General features: G+C 39.3%; 1 protein-coding gene across 2 annotated transcripts in view; it reads left to right on the top strand.

The window, feature by feature from the left end:
- HECW1 (HECT, C2 and WW domain containing E3 ubiquitin protein ligase 1) overlaps positions 1-20,170 on the top strand; it is a 467,976-nt gene that overhangs the window by 335,189 nt on the left and 112,617 nt on the right. The window lies entirely within an intron of this gene.

The following is a 20,170-nucleotide window of genomic DNA, read 5'->3' as shown; positions in this document are numbered from 1 at the left end:
GTCCAACTTTCCCAGCACCACTTGCTGAAGAGACTATCTTTTTCCCATTTTGTATTCTTGCCTCCTTTGTTGAAGATTAACTGACCGAAAGTGTGTGAGTTTACTTCTGGGCTCTCTATTCTGTTTCATGGATCCGTATGCCTGTTTTTGTACCAATACCACACTGTTTTTATTACTGTAGCTTTGTAGTATTGTCTGAAGTCTGGGAGAGTTATGCCTCCTGCTTTGTTTTTTTTTTCCTCAGGATTTCTCTGGCAATTCTGGGCCTTTTATGGTTCCATATAAATTTACGGATTATTTTTTCTAGTTCTGTGAAAAATGTCATGGGTAATTTGATAGGGATCACATTAAATCTGTAGATTGCTTTGGGTAATATTGCCATTTTAAAAATATTAATTCTGCCAATTCAAGAGCATAAGATATCTTTCCATTTCTTAGAATCCTCTTCAGATTCCTTTATTAATGTGTTATAGTTCTCAGTGTATAAGTCTTTCACCTCCTTGGTCAGGTTTATTCCTAGCTTTTGTTTTGTTTTTGGTGGGTTTTTTTGGTATGATTTTAAAAGGTATTGTTTTTTTACATTCCCTTTCTGATATTTCATTGTTAGTGTAAAGGAATGCAACCAATTTCTGAATATTAATCTTGTATCCTGCTACTTTGCTGGATTCATTTATTAGATCTAGTAGTTTTTGTGTGGAGTGCTTAGGGTTTTCTATATGTAGCATCATGTCATCTGCATATAGTGACAATTTTACCTCTTCCCTTCCAATTTGGATACCCTTTATTTCTTTTTATTGTCTGATTGCTGTGGCTAGGACTTCCAATAATATGTTGAAGAGAAGTGGTGAGAGTGGACATCCTTGTCTTGTTCCAGATTTTAGCAGGAAGGCTTTCAGCTTTCCGCCGCTCAGTATTATATTGGCTGTGGGTTTGTTATAAATGGCTTTTATTATGTTGAGATATGTTCCCTCTATTTCCATTTTGGTAAGAGCTTTTATCATGAATGGATGTTGAATTTTGTCAAATGCTTGTTCTGTATCTCTTGAGATGATGATGTGGTTTTTGACTTTTCTTTTGTTAACGTAATGTACTACATTGATTGATTTTCATATATTGAACCATCCTTGTGAACCTGGGATGAATCTCACTTGGTCGTGGTGTATGATCTTTTTAATGTGTTGTTGGATTTGGTTTGCTAATATTTTGTTGAGAATTTTTGCATTTATGTTCATCAAAGATATTGGCCTGTAATTTTCTTTTTTGGTGGTATCTTTGTCTAGTTTTGGTATCAGGGTGATGGTGGCTTCACAGAATGTCTTTGGGAGTGTTCCCTCCTCTTCAGTCTTTTGGAAGAGTTTGAGAAGACTTGGTATAAGTTCTTCTTTGTATGTTTGGTAGAATTCGCCTGTGAAGCCATCTGGTCCTGGGTTTTTGTTTGCAGGAAGTTTTTTTTTTTTTAACAGATTCTATTTTATTTCTAGTGATTGGTTTGTTCAAATTATCTATTTCTTTTTTTTTAACATCTTAATTGGAGTATAATAGCTTTACAATGTTGTGTTAGTTTCTGCTGTATAACAAAGTGAGTCAACTATATGTATACGTATATCCCCATAACCCCTCCCTCTTGCGTCTCCCTCCCAGCCTCCCTATCCCACCCCTCTAGGTGGTCACAAAGCACCAAGCTGATCTCCCTGTGCTATGTAGCTGCTTCCCACTAGCTAGTGGTTGGTAGCTTTGGTAGTGTATATATGTCAGTGCTACTCTCTCACTTCTTCCCAGCTTACCCTTCCCCTCCCCAAGTCCTCAAGTTCATTCTTCTTGTCCTGCCCCTAGGTTCATGAGAACCTTTTTATTTTTTTTAAGATTCCATATATATTTGTTAGCATATGGTATTTGTTTTTCTCTTTCTGACTTACTTCACTCTGTGTGACAGACTCTAGGTCCATCCACCTCACTACAAATAACTCAATTTCGTTTCTTTTTATGGCTGAGTAATATTCCATTGTATATATGTGCCACATTCTTCTTTGTCCATTCTGTCGATGGACACTTAGGTTGCTTTCATGTCCTGGATATTATAAATAGTGCTGCAGTAAACATTGTGGTACATGACTCTTTTTGAATTATGGTTTTCTCAGGGTATATGCCCAGTAGTGAGATTGCTGGGTCGTATGGTGGTTCTATTTTTAGTTTTTTAAGGAACCTCCATATTGTTCTCCATAGTGGCTGTATCAATTTACATTCCCACCAACAGTACAAGAGTGTTCCCTTTTCTCCACACCCTCTCCAGCACTTATTGTTTGTAGATTTTCTGATGATGGCCATTATGACTGCTGAGAGGTGATACTTCCTCATAGTTTTGATTTGCATTTCTCTAATGATTAGTGTTGTTGAGCATCCTTTCATGTGTTTGTTGGCAATCTGTATATCTTCTTTGGAGAAATGTCTATTTAGATATTCTGCCCTTTTTTGGATTGGGTTGTTTGTTTTTTTGATATTGAGCTGCATGGGCTGCTCATATATTTTGGAGATTAATCCTTTGTCAGTTGCTTCGTTTGCAAATATTTTCTCCCATTCTGAGGGATGTCTTTTCATCTTGTTTATGGTTTCCTTTGCTGTGCGAAAGCTTTTAAATTTCATTAGGTCCCATTCGTTTATTTTTGTTTTTATTTCCATTTCTTTAGGGGGTGGGTCAAAAAGGATCTTGCTGTGATTTATGGCATAGAGTGTTCTGCCTATGTTTTCCTCTAAGAGTTTTCTAGTGTCTGGCCTTACATTTAGGTCTTTAATCCATTTTTAGTTTATTTTTGTGTATGGTGTTAGGAACTGTTCTAATTTCATTCTTTTACACGTAGCTGTCCAGTTTTCCCAGCACCACTTATTGAAGAGGCTGTCTTTTCTCCATTGTATATTCTTGCCTCCTTTATCAAAAATAAGGTGACCATATGTGTGTGGGTTTATTTCTGGGCTTTCTATCCTGTTCCATTGATCTATATTTATGTTTTTGTGCCAATACCATACTGTCTTGATTACTGTAGCTTTGTAGTATCGTCTGAAGTCAGGGAGCCTGATTCCTCCAGCTCTGTTTTTCTTTCTCAAGATAGCTTTAGCTATTCGGGGTCTTTTGTGTTTCCATACAAATTGTGAAGTTTTTTGTTCTAGTTCTGTGAAAAATGCCATTGGTAGTTTGATAGGGATTGCACTGAATCTGTAGATTGCTTTGGGTAGTATAGTCATTTTCACAATGTTGATTCTTCCAAACCAAGAACATGGTATATCTCTCCATCTGTTTGTGTCATCTTTAATTTCTTTCATCAGTATCTTATAGTTTTCTGAGTACAGGTCTTTTGTCTCCTTAGGAAGGTTTATTCCTAGGTATTTTATTCTTTTTGTTGCAATGGTAAATGTGAGTGTTTCGTTAATTTCTCTTTCAGATTTTTCATCATTAGTGTATAGGAATGCAAGATATTTCTGTACATTAATTTTGTATCCTGCTACTTTGCCAAATTCATTGATTAGCTCTAGTAGTTTCCTGGTAGCATCTTTAGGATTCTCTATGTATAGTATCATGTCATCTGCAAACAGTGACTATCTGTTTCTTCTTGATTCAACTTTGGTGGGCTGTATGTTTGGAGAAAGTTGCCTGTTTCTTCTAGGTTGTCAACTTTGTTGGCCTATAATTGTTCATAGTATTCTCTTACGGTTTTTTGTATTTCTGCAGTATCAGTTGAGATTTCTCCTTCTTCATTTCTTATTTTGTTTAGTTGGGGTCTCTCTTTTCATCTTGGTGAGCCTGGCCAGAGGCTTGTCAATTTTGTTTACCCTTTCAAAGAATAAGCTCTTGGTTTTGTTCGTTTTTTCTATTGTCTTTTTAATCTCTATTTTATTTATTCCTCCCTGATACTTCTAATTTCCTTCCTTCTGCTGACTTTAGGTTTTGTTTGTTCTTCTTTTTCTAATTCTTTTAGATGGTAGGTTAGGTTGTTTACTTGAGATTTTCCTTGTTTTTTCATGAAGGCCTGTATCGCTATGAACTTCCCTCTAAGAACTGCTTTTGCTGCGTCCCATAGATTTTGTATGGTTGTGTTTTCATTGTTGTTTGTCTCAAGGTATTTTTTTATTTCCTTTTTGATTCCCTCATTGACCCATTGGTTTTTTAGTAGCATGTTATTTAGTCTCCATGTAATCATTTTCTTCTCATTTCTTTAAATGTGGTTGATTTCTAGTTTCATGCCATTGTGGTCAGAGAAGATGCTTGAAATAATATCTATACTCTTGAATTTGTTGAGGTTAGTTTTGTGGCCTAATATGTGGTCAATCCTTTGAAAAGAATGTATATTCTTGTTTTCTGGATGTAGTGTCCTGAAAATATCAATTAAGTCTAACTGTTCCATTGTATCATTTAGGACCTCTGTTGCCTTATTGATTCTCTGTCTGGAAGATTTGTCCACTGATGTGAATGGGATGTTAAAGTCTCCTACTATTATTGTATTCCTGTCAGATTTCTCCCTTTATGTCTGTTAGTATTTGTTTTATGTATCAATATTTGGGTGCTCCTATATTAGGTGCATATATGTTGATGAGTGTCACATCCTCTTCTTGTATTGATCCTTTTATCATATAGTGATATGATTTTATCATATAGTGTCCTTCTTTATCTTTCTTTATAGCATTTGCTTTAAAGTCTATTTTGTCTGATATGAGTATTGCAACTCCCACTTTCTTGTCATTTCTGTTTGCATGAAATATCTTTTTCCATACCCTCACTTTCAATCTATGTGTGTCCTTTGCCCTAAGGTGGGTCTCTTGTAGGCAAAATATTGTAGGCTCCTGTTTTTTTATCCAGTCTGTCACTATATGTCTTTTGAATGTAGCATTGAGTCCATTGACATTTAAGGTAATTATTGATACATATGTATTTATTGCCATTTCAAACCTTGTTTTCCAGTTTATTCTTTGTTTCTTCTTTGTTCCTTTCTTTTTCTTTTTATGGTTTGATGATTTCCTTTTATTTTATGCTTGTGTTCTCTTCTTTTAGCTTTTTGTGAATCTGTTGTATATTTTTGATTTGTGGCTGCCCTATTTTTCAAGTATGTTAACCCCTTCCTATATCTGCTTGCTTTAGACTAATAGTCATATTAGCTCAAACACATTCTAAAAAAAAGAAAAAGAATCTGCATTTTCTTACTCTCTTTCTCCACATTTTATGGTTTTGGTGTCCCTTTTTACATTTTTATGTTTATCCTTTTGCTGTTCCTTGTGTTTATAATTGCTTTCACAAATAGTTTTTTTTTTCTTTTTTTATCTGTATACTGGCTAATTTAAGTGATTTACTTTCCAGTTGTGATTTCCTCCTTCCTATTTCTTCTTGCTTCTTTTCTCTTTAGAGATGACCTTTCAGTATTTCTTTTAGGATACGTTTAGTATTGCTGTATTCTTTTAGTTTTTGCTTATCTGAGAAATTCTTTATTTCTCCTCCTATTCTAAATGATAATCTTGCTGGGTAGAGTATTCTAGGTTGCAGATTTTTCTCTTTCAAGACTTTGAATATTTTTTGCCTCTCCCTTTTGGCCTGCAGTGTTTCTGTAGAGAAATCAGCTGATAGCCCATGGGGGCCTCCCTTGTAATGAACTCTTTGTTTTTCTCTTGCTGCCTTTAGAATCCTCTTTATCTTTAACATTTGCCACTTTTATTTAATATGTCTTGGTGTAGGTCTGTTTGGGTTCATCTTGTTTGGGACCCTCTGTGCTTCCTGTATCGGGATATCTGTTTCCTTCTTTAGGTATGGGAAATTTTCAGTCATAATTTCTTCAAATACATTCTCAATCCCCTTTTCTCTTTCTTCTCTTTTTGGAATCCCTATTATGCATAGATTGGCCCACTTTATGTTATCCCACAGGTATTTTATATTACTCTCATTTTTTTCTCATTTGGCTTTCTGTCTGCTGTTTTGATTGGGTAATTTCCATTAGTCTATCTTCCAGATCACTTATTCTTTCTTCAGTTTTATTCACTCTGCTCTTCATTGCCTTGAGCTCAGCTTTCATCTTGGCAAATGAATTTTCTAATTTTTCTTGGCTCCTCCTCATAATTTCTAGTTCCTTTTTACAGTATGCTGCATTTCTGTTGATAGCCTTTCTTAATCCCTTCAGTATTTTCATTACCTTCTTTTTGAACTCGGTGTCTGTTAGACTGAGGAGGTCTGTTTCATTGTTTGTTCCTTCGGGGGAATTTTCTTGGTCTTTTAACTGAGAGTGGTTCCTCTGCTTCTTCATTTTGTTTATATTTCTCTTAGTCTGTGAGTTTAGGAGAAACAATTATCTACTGTAGTCTTGGAGGGCTATTTATAAGCAGGAGCATCCCTGGGCAGCTTGTGTGCATTTAATATTTCTTTGGCATGAGGGCTGTTTTTGGTTTGGATGCTTGCCATCTCTTTCCTCAGTGTGTGCTGGCTGTTATCCCCTTGATAGGGGGCGTGCAGGTGCACAGGTGCACGGCTTGCACAGGGCTCCCAGGAAGGCAGGGGCAGCCGTTGGCTTCCAGTCAGGTCACAGGTCCCTCTGCAGTGGCTGCGGTGGGTCACATGCCCCCGGGGAGGAGGAAGCAGTGGTTGGCACTGGGTCCCAGGACCCTCAGCAGTGGCGGACTGCGCAGGCTCCTGGGAAGGTGGGGGCAGTGACCTGCACCTGCTCACAGGACCCTCTGCAGCAGCAGCAGCAGTCCGAGCCTGCCTCTGGAGTCCAAGATGGGAACAGCAGCTCCCGCCTGCCCCTGGAACTCGTGTAGGCAGTGCTCTGCCACCTTAAGTGCCAGGAGAAAGTGGCCTATAGTGGGCCCATCCCTCTCCTTGTGTGCCTCCCAACAATGGCACCTTGCCTCTCTGGTGGGCCCAGACTTCTTCCCAGACTCCCTCAGTTGTGGAGCACCACACCCTAGCCCCCTCAGGCTGTTTTCACACAGCCAACCCCAGTCCTCTCCCCAAGGTCTGACATCTGAAGCCTGAGCCTCAGTACCCAGCCCCCACCTACCCCAGAGAACTGAGCAGACAAGCCTCTCAGACTGGGGAATGCTGGTCAGCACCAGCCCTCTCTGCATGTCTCTCTCTGCTTTGCCCTCAGCACACCTGTTGCTGTGTTCTCCAAGGCTCCAAAGCTCCCCCTCCGTCCCCACCAGTGAGGGGACTTCCTGATGTATGGAAACCTTTCCTCTTTCACAGCTCCCTCAGAGGCACAGGTCCTGTCTCGATTCCTTTCTCTCTCTTTTTTTTTTTTCTTTTTTCTTTTGCCCTACCCAGTTACATGGAGATTTTCTTGCCCTTTTGGAAGTCTGAGGTCTTCTGTCAGCATTCAGTAGATGTTCTGTGAGAGTCATTCCACATGTAGATGTATTTTTTATGTGTATGTGGGCGAAGGAGAACTCCACGTCCTACTCCTCCGCCATCTTGATCCCTCCCTCAAAAATTGTTAAATTGAGCACAGAAAACATTAACCATAAAATAAAAGATTGATTAGTTAGATGACATTAAAATTCAGAATGTCTGTTCATCAAAACTCTACATTGGGAGCAAGCCACAGAAAATATTGAGCTATTTCTAGATAGCAAAGAACTAGTATCTAGAATGCACATACTACCCCTACTACCCCAACAAATCCAAAAGAAAAGGGCAAAAACTAACAGAAAAATGGACCAAAGACTTGAACAGGCACTTCACAGAGGAGGATGTCCAAATGCCAATAAATATATAAAAAGATGCTCAACTTAATTGGTCATCCAGGACTAAAAATTAAAGATACTGTTGTGATACCACTGCACATCCCCCAGAATGACTAAAATGAAGAAGATCAATATCTAATGCTGGTGAGATGTGAAACAAATAAGACTCTTGTGCTGCTGATGCATGGTGAGGGGTGTGGGCACGTAGGTGGAGAAAGAGCATCAGTTAAGAGGCAGTGGAAGAAACTAGGTGGGAGATATTGAAGCTTGGACCGGAACAGTGGCAGTGAATATGGAGAAGTGTAGATGTAACTTTAATTAGCTGTTATTACTCACTTTTGTCTACTGGGTCCCTTCAGTATCCCCCAGCTACAGTGCACTTAAAATAGGGCTCTGGTATGTGAGAAGAACAACAGTGCAGGTAGATCAGGGCAGCTTCTAGTGCTGGGACTGGCTGTGAGTAGACACCAATAACCCAGACATTACCGTACAGTTAACCAAACCACAAGCCACTGCCCTGACAACTTGAGTCAAGCATGAGCATAAACTCACAAGGGTCAGGCTTAGAGTATTCTTCTATATAGCCAGTAATAATAGGTTGTTTACCAGAGTTATCACATTTAATCATCCCCACATCATCATGAGTAAATAAGAATGAGACCTACTGGGTGGGGAAATTGCCAAAACCTGATTGACTGAGCAGAGCAAGCAGACCAGCTTAGGCTAAAAGCACCCCCATCCTCTAGAGATAAATACAGGTGCCTGGCCGAGGCCCTTGATCCCCAGAAAGTAAGCACAATTACTAAATGATTACTGTAAGAAGCCAACCCTAATGAGCTTTAACCAAATTGATTGTTTTGAAATAGATTGTTAACTTCTGTCCTGATTGATTAGAAATTAAGAAGTAATTTAATCAGAAATTAAATTGCACTTTGACCTGGACAAGGGAAACAGGATCATAAACCCAAAATTTACTTTTATGGAAGAAAAGCATTCTTCAACATGCAAAGCTGGCACTGGCGGTGAGTGTGCAAGAAACCCTAACCAGCAGCCCTGCCCCAGGACAATAGTTTTAAAAAAAAGATTATTGAAGTTCCTTGATATAGACAGCCATCATCTAAGCACCAAATCATTTCTTCCATTGGCTAAATTCTTATGAAAGGAATTCATGAATGGAACACCAACTTAAAAACATAAGGCACGCTACTCCAGTGGTACTGCCTCTGGTTCCCAGGTGATGCCTGTGGCTCATCCACTGAACCTAGGACTCAGAGAGACACACAGTTTGATGTCCATTGGCTAAAGTATTCTTTGTACTTGTCTGTTAGCATCATTTTGCAGCCTCTGAAGAAATAAGATGGAAGTGGAGGTTCTGAGAGCAGCAGTAAAACCAAGTGCCTCCTAATTTCTCATGGAGGAATAGAGTGAACTGGATGAGGGGTTGGCTTAGGACATCATCCATGGGGCCAGTTGTGTGCTGGAGGCGACTCATGTGGGCTCCCAGGAGCCACCACTATAGTAGGTCCTTGTCGGTTACCTATTTTATATATAGTAGTGTGTATAGGTTAATCACAAACTCTTAACTTATCCCCCCTCACCTTTCTCCTTTGGTAACCATAAATTTGTTTTCTGTATCTGTGGGTTTATTTCTGTTTTGTATATAAGTTCATTTGTATCAATTTTATTTTAGATTCCACGTATAAGTGATATCATATGATATTTGTCTTTCCCTATCTGGCTTACTTAACTTAGTAGGATAATCTCTCGGTCCATCCATGTTGCTGCAAATGGCATTATATTTCCTTCTTTTCTATGCCTAAGTAATATTCCATTGTATAAATTTACCACATCTTCTTTATCCATTCACCTATCGATGGACATTTAGGTTGCTTCCATGTCTTGGCTATTGTAAATAGTGCTGCTATGAACATTGGGCTGCATGTATCTTTCCGAATTATGGATTTCTCTAGATATATGCCTAGGAGTGGGATTACAGGATCATATGGTAGCTCTATTTATAGTTTTTTAAGGAACCTCCATACTATTCTCCGTAGTGGTTGTACCAATTTACATTCCCACCAACAGGAGGGAGGGTTCCTTTTTCTCCACACCCTCTCCAGCATTTACTATTTGTAGACTTTTTGATGATGGCCATTCTGCCCAGTGTGAGGTGATAACTCAGTGTAGTTTTGATTTGCATTTCTCTAATAATTAGCAATGTTGAGTATCTTTTCATGTGCTTTTTGGCCATCTGTATGTCTTCTTTGGAGAAATGTCTACTTAGATCTCCTGCCCATTTTTTGATGGGTTGTTTGTTTTTTTGTTTTTTGTTTTTTGTCTTTTTTGATATTGAGCTGCATGAGCTGTCTGTATATTTTAGAGATTAATCCCTTGTTGGTCACATCACTTGCAAATATTTTCTCCCATTCTGTGGGTTGTCTTTTGGTTTTGTTTATGGTTTCCTTTGCTTTTAAGTTTAGTTAGCTCCCATTTGTTTATTTTTGTTTTTATTTCATTACTCTAGGAGGTGGATCCAATGTTTTGCCTATGTTTTCCCCTAAGAGTTTCATAGTATCTGGTCTTACATTTAGGTCTTTAATGCATTTTGAGTTTATTTTTATGTGTGGTGTTAGAGAATGTTCTAATTTCATTCTTCTACATGTGGCTGTCCAGTTTTCCCAGCACCACTTATTGAAGAGGCTGTCTTTTCTCCATTGTATATTCTTGCCTCCTTTGTCATAAATTAATTGACCATATGTGCGTGGGTTTATCTCTGGGCTTTCTATCCTGTTCCATTGATCTGTAAGTTTGTCTTTGTGCCAGTATCATGCTGTTTTGATTACTGTAGCTTTATAGTATAGTCTGAAGTCAGGGATCCTGATTCCTCCAGCTCCATTTTTCTTTCTCAAGGTTGCTCTGGCATTTGGGTTCTTTTGTGTTTCCATACAAATTTTAAGATTTTTTGTTCTAGATCTGAAAAAAAAATCGCCATTAGTAGTTTGACAGGAATTGCATTGAATCTGTAGATTGCCTTGGGTAGTAAAGTCATTTTGACAATATTGATTCTTCCAATCCAAGAACATGGTATATCTCTCCACCTGCTTGTTTTATCTTTGATTTCTTTCATCAGTGCCTTATAGAACAGGTCTTTTGCCTCCTTAGGTAGGTTTATTCCTAGGTATTTTATTCTTTTTGATGCAATGGTAAATGGGATTGTTTCCTTAATTTCTCTTTCTGACCTTTCACTGTTAGTGTATAGAAATACAACAGATTTCTATGTATTAATTTTGAATTCTACAGTTTTACCAAATTCATTTATGAGCTCTAGTAGTTTTCTGGTAACATCTTTAGAATTTTCTACATATAGTATCATGTCATCTGCAAACAGTGACAGTTTTACTTCTTCATTTGCAGTTTGGATTCCTTTTATTTCTTTTTCTTCTCTGATTCCTGTGGCTAGGACTTCCAAACCTATGTTGACTAAAAGTAGCAGTAGTGGACATCCTTGTCTTGTTCCTGATTTTAGGGTAAATGCTTTCAGCTTTTCACTGTTGAGTATGGTGTTAGCTGTGGGTTTGTCATGTATGGCCTTTATTATGTTGAGGTATGTTCCCTCTATGCCCACCTTCTGGAGAGTTTTTGTCATAAATGGTGTTGAATTTTGTCCAAAGCTTTTTTCTGTATCTATTGAGATGATCGTATGGTTTTTATTCTTCAATTTGTTAATGTGGTGTATCACAGTGATTGATTTGTGGATATTGAAAAATCCTTGTATCCCGGGGATAAATCCCAACTGATCATGGTGTGTGATCCTTTTAATATATTGTTGGATTCAGTTTGCTGGTATTTTGTTGAGGATTTTTGTGTCTATTTTCATCAGTGATATTGGCATATAATTTTCTTTTTCTTTTGTTTTGTGGTATCTTTGTCTTTGGTATCAGGATGATGGCAGCCTTATAGAATGAGTTTGGGAGTACTCCTTTGCAATTTTTTGGAATAGTTTCAGAAGGATAGGTGTTAACTCTTCTCTAAATGTTTGATAGAATTTGCCTGTGAAGCCATCTGGTCCTGTACTTTTGTTTGTTGGGAGTTTTTTAATCACTGTTTTAATTTCAGCATTTTTGATTGGTCTGTTCATATTTTTCTATTTCTATTAAAATCTAGTACTTAGATTTTCTGCCAGAACAATAACTAAAATGGCTTGGGCGCTGAAGGTGCAATCTAGCATTCATAGAGAGTGCATCTTAGATTACACACAAGCTTGTATTATATTCCACTTTTGCAGCATCAATATGTGACTTCTGGTGGAAATACCTCCAGGAGTAGCCAGTCACTGATTCCCTCTCTTGTCAATGTTCATTTCCATATTCAAATTACACATTTCTGTGTGCATCCTTATTTACCACAAGAAAATAAATAACGTGATAAAAACTATAGAGGAGATATGGAAGCAGAAGAAAAAACAGCTGTCTCTGTTGGTGGTTCCCAAAGTCAGAAAAGCCTTCACAGAAGAAATTTTATTTGAAGGGGTGTTTAAAGGATGAGTAGGAGTTTGGCATGGCCAGGAAGTTGGGAAAGAACAACTTCTAGGAAAATAGGAAGTCTGTGAAAATGTGTGAAAGAAAATGAGGTTGCCAGGGAATGAGTATAATAAGTGAAGGTGGAAAGATTGGCAGGAACCAAACGCCTCATTGGGAAATTTGGATTTCATCCCGTGAGTGAGAAAAAAATCAGGGGAAGTTATTCTGCAAGAGAATGAAAGGATCAAATCTGTGTTTCAGAGACATAACTTTACTGGCCACTGTAAGAGAGAAACTGAAGACTGGGAGACCAGTTCGGAGGTTATTCCATGGGCAGGGAATGACATTGGCCAGTGGCAGCAGAAGTGGGGAGGAGAGAACGGACTCTAGAGAGTTTAGATTCAATGACTGATTGGATATAGGCTCCTAAAGGTACAAAGAACATGCAGGGCTGACCAAGGTATGCAGTTGAGGAACTGTACAGTGAAGCTGACAATTTACCAACAAAGCCTGTGCAGACAGTGCTTCTTCTCTGTTAGGGGTACTATAAAGTAGACATAGAAAGGTTGATTAAGTTGCTTATGATCACACAGCAAATTTTGGTCTTCTTGGTTTTCAATCTAGTAACCTAATCCTATTCCTTTTTTATAGGCATTGAAATGAATCATCTTCAGAAGCAAAAGACTTAGAGATGTAGATGTGGTCCCCAACCTTTTTGACACCAGGGATTGGTTTCGTGGAACACAATTTTTCCATGGACCGGGGAGGGAGGGGCATGGTTTTGGGATGATTCAAGTGCATTACGTTTATTGTGCACTTTATTTCTATTATTATTATATTGTAATATATAATGAAATAATTATATACCTCACCATAATGCTGGCAGAAGGCGGAGCTCAGGCAGTAATGCGAGCGATGGGGAGCAGCTGTAAATACAGATGACGCTTCCCTCACTCACCTGCCGCTCACCTCCTACTGTGCAGCCCAGTTCCTAACAGGCCACAGACCAGTATTGGTATGTGGCCTGGGGGTTAGGGACGCCTGTGGTTAAGAATATGGATATAGATACAGATATAGATAGAATACATGTTATGTAGTAAGTATAATACATACTTTTGTATTTGATATATTTTATATATAGTATATAAGTATATAACATTACATATTTACAAGCACACACTTGCAGACCTTGCTTCCCACTCTGCCAAGCCTAAATCTTGGCCTAATTTTGCCACAGCAGTGCCTGCGAATAAAATTAATAATATTCTTTTCTGTGGCTGAGTTTTCTCAGTTCCTGATATGGAGATGGTGGAGGCCCAGTCAAGACCAGTTCCCTCATTCTTATGCATAAGAAGAAATGTAAACTTTCCATATACCACAGATCTGTAAGAGCAGCCTTTATTATTCAAAGCAGTTAGATTCTCTGCAGATACAAGGCTCACCTCTCAGCAGGATTCTGGGATGTCCTTCCTGGGGTAGAGTCAGGCTACGCACTGCTTGGAGGGGCAGGTCTCCTATGCCCAGAGTCCAAGAGCATCACCTCTTAATATAAAGCCCTGTGACATTGCTAGTGAGAGAGAAAAACATTGCTCTTGACTCAATGATTGCTCTGCTAGTGAAGTTGTTTTCCTGTCTATTGTTATCCTTGACTTTAGGCAGCACTATTTTTGAGTATCATTTTTAAGCTCAGTGAATAGTGCCATCTGAATGGAAAGTCACATACCATGCAAGTTTCTAAGGAAAAGTAGCTGCGGTTTGCATGCTCCAGTTACTTCCTTCCTGCTTTCCTTCTCCTTGGAGAACCTTTGCACAGGAAGCGCTAAACCTAGTCCATTTAACTTTCATTAGTAATGAATAATGGTGTTGGCTGAATGGCACCAGGCAGCCTCTTGTGAATGGAGTTGGTGTTTTATTTTCCCCTTATGTCTGCAAGAGAAGAGAGGCAAAACTAGATGCCCCTCTAACTGCATATCATGACCTATTTCACACAACAATTAGGACCACTCCTCCCCTACATCACCAGGCATCCAGTCTTGGCTTCTAGTTGGTATTCCTGCCTTACTCCTCAACATCCTCCTACCTCTTCAAATGTAACATGACCCAAAACAAGTCAACCGTCCCTACCACTTTTCACTTCTCAACCTTTCCTGACTTCCATAAGTTTATGAGTGGACGTAAATGAATCAACTGCACTTCTGCTTTCAGACTGGGATCATCTTTTCTCATACCTGCCCCTAAATGCCTAAGTGAAAATTCTTTACAAATCATGTTGAACGTTTCTCTGAAACTTCCCACAACTATTTCTTCATGTTTGATTATAGTGTCCCCTCTCACACTAATGTCCTTATTGTCTTGGCTGCATCAAGGCACTAATGGGTCCCATTAGTTACTCGGCTACAACTCATCCTTTCTACCTGTGGCACCATCTTCCCTTTCTACCCAAGACCAACCATTCTCCTGGATCACAGAGTCCACATGAATGCCCTAATTTCCTTATCCTCAGTGGGTCCTCGATCCCATTGACCTTTACTTCCATTTATCACCAGCCATCCATTCCAATGCTTACACCTTTGATCATGTGAAAACATCACAATCTCCCCAGCTGTCTCTTTACAACCTAATATCCTTCCATAACCAACCCCTATTTCCATCACTCTGTACCTTCATTGCTCTGGGACATTCAATCACTCAGCCCCTCTCTTCTAGCTATTAATCCTCCCACATGCCCTCAATCTTGCAAATCCAGCCTTGGAAACTTGAGGTCTCTTCCTCTCCCACATGCCATGGCTCTCACTGACATTCAGCCAGTCCACAAATCTGCCAGCCCTTTCCTTCTTCCCTGCCAGGCTTCCTCCTCACTTCTCACTTGTTTCACCTGGTCTGTCTGCCTCCTGGCCTGACCATCTATGGACACCTCCTTAGCACTGCTACAGTGACTTCTCTAAAATGCACAGCTGAGTGTGTCATTTGCATAATTCAGTTCCATTGTTCCCAGATGCCTTTGGGATAAGTCTAGGCTCTGTCCAGGAAGCTGTTTGTGAGCTGGATCCTACTTATCTATCCAGTTTCCTCTCATAACTTGATCCCTTCTATGATCCAGACATAGTGAGGCACCCACATTTCCCAAAGGGACCCGTGCACTCTGTGAACTTCAGCCTTTTGCCAATAGTGTCCTCTCTCCCTTGAATGTTCCTCCCACACCTTCTTCATCCAGCTGATGCCTACTTAACTGTTATGACTTAGTTAAGGCATCGCCTCCTCTGGGAAGTTGTCTCTACCTGTTCATTAGTCTTCTGCCCACCACCATTGCCACCCCTTCTCTGTACCTGTCCATCAGGCTGAGCCTTTGGAGACTCCTACCATGAAACTTTCTGTTTTGTCATTGTCTACCTGCAGCATAAGACTGCAAGCTCGTAAGGGCGTGGCCGTGTCACCAGCACCCAGCTCAGAGTCAGTGCTCAGGAGGTGTTTGTGAGTGAATAGGTAACCCTTCCCTTCTTCTGAGCCATTGGCTGCTTTATGACCAACATTCTCCTGATCTCTGCCTCACTTGCCCATTATGGAACTGCTGCCATAGTTTAACATAATTTCCAATTTAATATTTCTTTTGGTTCTCTACTTTGTTTTTATTTCAGTAAGTTCAGTTTATGGAAATTCTGTTTATAGAAGATCTACCCCATGTCTTTTCTGAAGCAAGATAGAATATCATAAATAAATAAAGCATCTTATTTCTGTAAGTGGCCTATTGAGTAACAATGCAAACCAAAATAAATAGATACCCCCATATATTGCAACACTAGTCTAACATCTCTCCGGAAAACTGAAGAAGGTAGGCCTACATCGGTGGTTCTCAACAAGGGCAGTTTTGCCCCCAGGAGACATTGAGCAATGATTGGAGTCATTTTTGGTTGTCACAACTAGAGGGGTATTACTGGCATCTATTGGATAGAGGCCCACTACCATCTACTGCTATTAATAAGAATGCCAAGACCAAAAAAATAAATATTATTAACTATTATTATTAAAAAATAAATATTATTAAATTTAATAGTACTACTAAGCTGGGATTTGAAGAATATGTTATGAATCACTGGGCTAAATATTCAGACCACAGAGGAAGATTTAGATTTGATCTAAGAAATATTTTTATAACAATGAGATTATTCTATGTTAAAATGGATTATTACTGAGGGAACTGTGGTTCTCCACTATGGTTGCACAGTAGAGTAATCTGGGAAGCTAGAAACACTACTAGTGCCCAGCTCTACCCCCAAGGGAATCTAATTTAATTAGTCAAGGATGGGATCCAGTAATGGGTATTTTTGTTAAAGCTCCCGAGATTATTCTAATGGGAGCCAGGGCTAAGTACCAATGGCCCAAAGCAAAAGTAAGAGTCCCACAACCTGTGCTGAAACAAAACCAAAAGGAGGCTTGATGCTGTAAGAATACTGTATGTGTCATTCCAGCTCATGCCCCGGCGTTGGGCCTCGTACAGCTTTCTTCCTGCCATTGTTGCCAATTATAAGAGGTCTGACAGTTGGTTCCTCAAGTGCAGCCAAGAAAGAGAATTCAGAATTTAATGTTCTAATGGAAAGGTGACTTATGGAACTTTACTCTCTGACCCTCAAGACATCAGGAGTTCCTTTAGCTAGGATAGTTTCATGACTTATGCAGAGATAAGGAGCCATTTATTGACTGATTGGTCCAAGCATGGAGTACAGTTACCCTTAGATGCTCTCAAGCAAGAGGAAGAAGGTGAAGTGGGAAATGGCCAGACTTCTAGTCCCTAAGGATCCAGGATTGGCTTTTTCATTTGCCACATTGGTTTCTTTCACAGGTGAACTAAGATGCAAGGTGACAGAATTCCACAAAGAGCAGGGGGCTTGGATCAATAATGCATCTTTTTTTTTAATCCTTTGCAGATATAGTTCACAGATTTTTCTTTTGACCATTAACCAGGCCATTGCTCTGGATAGAAACACAGAGTGGGCATTAGTAGTAGGAGCACTGTAGCTTTTGTCTCTGCACTAAGCATTTGAACCTGGCTTACGGATACTACAAACAGTTGTATAGACTTACTGGTTGTTAAGGACCAGTTGAAATAAGGTCGTAGATTTGAAAGAAGTCCAATAATTAAAGAGTCAAAAGAAGAAGGAAATATTAGAGGATGGGGCAGATAGAATCTAGATAGACCAGGAATGGAGAGGAAAAGATGCAGTTTAATCTTACACAACATGAACCTTCTTTTGCTAGTCTACAGTTGAAGACGCTGAGGTTCAGTGAGGTCATGCATGAGAAAGTCAAGAACTTAGATGTGCAGATCTAGGAAAATAAGCCAAGTCCACCTCACTCTGCAAGTTCTTCAGGGGCTCAAAGTAAGAGCCAGGACAGCAGCCAGACAAAATTCATCACCCTGGCCTCAGACTCACAGGTGCAAATAGCTTGCTCAGGAATAGGCAGACTTTTATATTTTTAGAGCTGCTCACTGGTTCTTAAAAGAACCTGACCTGTATAGCACAGGGAACTCTACTCAAGTTCTGTAATAACCTATATGGGAAAAGAATCTGAAAGAGAATGGAGATATATATATACACACACACACACACATATATATATATATAACTGATTCACTTTGCTGTACACCTGAAACTAACACAACATTGTAAGTCAACTATACTCCAATAAAAAATTCTTTAAAAAAAGAAGAACCTGACCTAGCTGGAAGTTTACATGGACTCTAGTAACCACGGCATGGAAGTAAGGGCCTGATGGGGAGGGGTTGATGCCAGCCATGAAGGGGTGGATTTGTGAAGAGAGGCTGAGAAGGAAGTCTTTGTGGAGGGAGGAAAAGAACTCAGGATTTACCACCAGGTTTCAGAGAACGTCTAAGTAAGCTGACTTTCGTGTCCCATGCAGGCTGCTAGCGCCAGAAATACTCTTGTTTTAATAAAGGTGATGACTTTTTTTATTATAAAAATAATACATGTTCATCACAGAAAGAAATGGGTGGGGGACATAATCTTACTTGGTAAAGCAACTGCTATTGAAATTTGTTGTAATTCTTTCCAGTCTTTTTTCTATTCATTTCATTCACGTTATTGCGATCGTGAGCTACATGTTCCTTGCTCTGGTCACTTAGCATTGGAAAATAAGCATTTTCTATCTTATTGTCATTTAATGTGTTATAATTGTAATTGCATATTTAGGTATAATCATAATATAAATTATTGTAATTTAGAAAATTATAAACTATTCGTCATATACGTACACTACAATGTGCCTAGCCTATGATTGAGCTTTTAGTTTAGGAGATCCATTATAGTACACTTCAGAATGGAATTACTAGGCAGAAGAAATGGAAGTTTGGCACCCGAGGTAGTTAGGGAGCCTGGATGCTCACAGGCCTTTTTAGAGGAGAATCAAACCAATTCCTGGGTTTGATCCTCGAGCTTAGCATGTCCGTAAATTCAGTTTTGTCAGTACCAAAAATGATTGGTTCTTAGGAAGTATATGGCTATTAAGTAAAACTAATTTGTAATGGAAACTAGAAGCACCGTATGGAGGGAAGGTGTGGAAGCTATTATTGCTGTTTGCCAAATATTTCTGTTCTCTATCTCCCAGACATACGGTAGGATCATACTCCTTATTCCCTATGGGTGGCTGGGGTGTGTGTCTAGTTGTGATGAAGCCTTAGGATTGAAAGTGAATACTTATTTGCAGGAGGAAAACCCTCCAGAGTTCTCTTTCCTGCTGTCACTGTGGCTGGCAGCGTTTGAGAGTGTGTCTGCTCCATCAGTCTAGCTCCCTGAGTGACTAATGAACAGAACCCTCTGCCAGCCCACAGTGACAGTGTGAGCAAGGAAAAAACTTTGCTACCATAAGTCACTGAGATGTGGAATTGGGTGGTTACTGCAGCATACCCCAACCCATCCTGACTGGTACGGAGGGGATATTAACATTGGCATGCCCGATATCTTTAACCTCTGATATTAGAAATCAACTAAAGTGAAAAGAATGCTTTTAGGAATTAATCAGAATAAAAGAAAATAGTTATATATTTCAGCTCTTTCACAACCCTTAATTAAGGGTACTGTAACTTTTAATCAACTCCCTCCTCCCAGAGAGTCTGAGCTGGGCAATGAAAATATTTTCCTTTCTCTCCTTTTCTACACTTGTTGATGGCCAAGCCAACTTCTGACGATCACAGTCTGCCTTTAATTGTCATCGCCTTTATTTTAAAAGCCCTACAGTATGCTATTTAAAAAATGAACAGTTTACAACAGAGGGAAAAAGATCTGCTTTCTCCCCCCACCAACGCCACCATGAGCCCACATCCTCAAGTTCAGTTTGGATTGTACCCTCCAGGCATTTTCTCTGCAAATCAAAATACAAACGGAATCCCACTCTTCACATTTTTCTACATCTTGCCTTTTTTCACTTAATTTGTCAGGTATCATTTCATGTCAGAACATATTTATTTACCTATTTCTTTTGAAAGACAGCAGAGTTCTCTGTTTGGAAAATTTACCATCCTTCATTTAGCTGGTTTCCTATTGGTAGGCATATTTTAAATCTCTCCAGCCTTTTGTAATTGTTAATAATGCTCTATTGAACATCCTTATGAAAAATATGTATTTTGCGCACTTGTACAAGTTAATCCAGAGGGGAAATTCCTAGAAGTAGAATTCTGGGTTGAAGGGAATTTGTAGTTTTTTTTTTTTTTTTTTAAAGTTCTGTATTTGTTGTTGTTTTTTTTAAAATTAATTAATTTATTTATTTATTTTTGGCTGTGTTGAGTCTTCGTTTCTGTGCGAGGGCTTTCTCCAGTTGCGGCGAGCGGGGGCTGCTCTTCATCGCGGTGCGCGGACCTCTCACTATCGTGGCCTCTCTTGTTGCGGAGCACAGGCTCCAGACACGCAGGCTCAGCAGTTGTGGCG

The sequence above is a fragment of the Balaenoptera borealis genome (assembly GCF_965194805.1).
Source record: "Balaenoptera borealis genome assembly, chromosome: 7".
Classification (NCBI taxonomy): Eukaryota; Metazoa; Chordata; class Mammalia; order Artiodactyla; family Balaenopteridae; genus Balaenoptera; species Balaenoptera borealis.
The sequence above is the reverse complement of the archived record's forward strand: the minus strand, read 5'-3'. Positions and strand labels throughout refer to the sequence as shown.